This window comes from Octopus bimaculoides, chromosome 18, assembly GCF_001194135.2.
Source record: "Octopus bimaculoides isolate UCB-OBI-ISO-001 chromosome 18, ASM119413v2, whole genome shotgun sequence".
NCBI lineage: Eukaryota > Metazoa > Mollusca > Cephalopoda > Octopoda > Octopodidae > Octopus > Octopus bimaculoides.
The window spans coordinates 45,938,459-45,941,409 of record NC_068998.1 but is presented as its reverse complement, the minus strand read 5'-3'; positions in this window follow the sequence as shown (position 1 = coordinate 45,941,409).

Sequence of the window (2,951 nt, the reverse complement as noted above, 5' to 3'; positions counted from 1 at the left end):
CAAGTGGTTGAGCACTCCACAGACACGTGTACCCATAACGTAGTTCTCGGGGATATTCAGCATGACACAGTGTGACAAGGCTGACCCTTTGAAATACAGGCACAACAGAAACAAGAGTGAGAGAAAGTTGTGGTGAAAGAGTACAGCAGGGTTCGCCACCATCCCCTGCCGGAGCGTCGTGGAGCTTTAGGTGTTTTCGCTCAATAAACACTCACAACGCCCGGTCTGGGAATCGAAACCGCGATCCTATGACCGCGAGTCCGCTGCCCTAACCACTGGGCCATTGCGCCTCCACGTTAGGTATACTATGTCTGAAGACAGGACTACGGTCTGACCTAGGGCTATATAAACAATAAGAGCAACAAAAATTTAAACCATCAGTCGCTTGCTTTCATCTTCTTATCACCATGATGGCGTCAACAAGAAAAGAAAAACGCACAACAGCAACACAAACGAAATGTAAAAAAGGGGAGATAAGAAGTGACGTTAATACTGTTTACCATGTCGGTGGTGGTGGTGTTGTTGGTGGCGGTGGTGGTGTTGCTAATTGTTGCATTCCAGACAAACATTCCAGCCCAATACCTCCTGCCCCATCCCCAACCCTACATACCTCCTATTCGAACCCCAAACCGCCCACTTCACAACAGTCAACATTTCCTTATCTCAAAACACTTTGGATATGTTTTTTTCTAAAATGTTTGTCAGTTTATGGTTCACATATTGGTGTGGTGTGGTGTTTTCTAGCTGTGATGGTGGTGTGGGCGGGAAAGGTGGGGGTGTTGATTATCCTCCTCATGATCATGATCATGATGATTATCATCATCATCATCATTGGCTTCATCATGATCATGATCACCATCAGACAAAATGCTTAACAGCATTTCAGGCTCTGTGCCTATAGTGGAGGGAATTATTATTATTATTATTATTATTATTATTATTATTATTATTATTATTATTATTGAGTGAGAGAGCAGCGCATGCCATCAAAGTGACACTGGGGTACAAATATACGAAGCCCAGTATCCCCATCATGAATACCCATTTGATAAGGGTACACCAGGAACATGCATCACAATCATATGTGCGGGACATGGTGATCTTATATCAAGATAAACAGCGCATGACCTTGCATGTAGGCCCAGTTAGAATTTTCTTCAGGTCGAGTAGACAATCGCGCTCAAAAGGTCCCTGAATAAGAGTTGTTTAAGGATGATGAACGAAACACCAATGTTTCCAGAGATGAATTGTCCAAACCCCAAAGAATTCCTCTCAATACATGGCTACGACGCTCTCCTACTACTTCTGCCCGTGATCAGAGATGCACATATCGTCAGCCACTAAGGGATATGCCCAAGTGGTTAAGGTCAAACAACTGACAAGCAAATCTGTGGTATTGAGCAGAATATTTGCTGTAGCCCATCTTTTTATACGAAGACAAAACAATATACATGATAACACTTCCAGTCAGTTAAGATCAGAAGCCATGAGAGTCAGTGTCTGGTACTGCATATCATCATTATCAAGGCGGCCAGCTGGCTGAATCGTTGGCACGCCCGACAAAATGCTCAGCGGAATTTCGTCTGTCTTTACGTTCTGAGTCCAAATTCTGCCGCGGCCGACTTTGCCTTTCACCCTTTCGGGGTCGATAAATTAAGTACCAGTGAAACACTGGAGTCGATGTAATCGACTAGTCCCCTCCCCTCCCCCCAAATTTCAAGGCCTTGTGCCTTCAGTAGAAAGGATAATTATTATTATTGCTAAGGCGGTGTGCTGGCAGAATTGTTAGCAAATACATACACAAATACACACATACACATATACATACATGGACACACAAACATACATAGGTATACATATAGATACATACATGCACATATATACGTACATGCATATGTGTGTGTGTATGTATATATATATATATATATATATATATATATATATATATATATATGCATACATACATACTTATGCATACATACATATATATATATGCATACATACATACATATATATATGCATACATACATACATATATATGTGCATACATACATGCAAACACATACATATGAATGTATACCTAAGTATGTATACGTGTCTGTGCGTGTTTATGTATGTATGAGCGCTTAGATATGTGTGTATGTATTTATATATCATATAACGTTTATATATGTATAGCTATAAATATGTGTGTACAAAATCGTGCATACATTCGTATATATGCGTGCGTGCGTGCGTGCGTGTGTGTGTATGTGTGTGTGTGTGCGTGTGTGTGTGTATGTGTGTGTGTGTGTGAGTTTGCATACGTACTTACAAATATACATACATACGAAAAATGCCTTACTCTTATTATTTCCGGTGGAAATGATACGCATAAGATAAGGAAATTGTCTAACAACAGCCATTTAACACGGTTTACACATATTACTTCCGGTTCCAACCGAAATCATAACGAAAATAGATTTTGCCATTCGTATATATATATATATGGTAGAATAAGAATTAGAATGTCCTTGGTACAATATTATATATTTGAAAATATGAATAGAAATGGCATTTTATAATTAGATGTTTATAAGTTATTCGGTGTTTAACTTATAAACATCTAATTATTAAAGCGACAAAATGCATAAATTCATACATACAAATATATATATATATATATAGATAGATATAGATATGCAGGGCAGGGAATCATCAATTAGTAATAAAATTAATAATTCTGCCGGGTAGCTCAGTATGAAAAAAACCTTCTTCGGTAAATAATTTATAATTATAAATATATAGGGATTGACAGTAACCTGCTTCTCCAACATACTGAGAATTCAGAAATAGCAGTCAAGGAACTACTGATTTCAAAACTACAAATTATTACTCATAATTTGTAGTTTTGAAATCAGTAGTTCCTTGACTGCTATTTCTGAATTCTCAGTATGTTGGAGAAGCAGGTT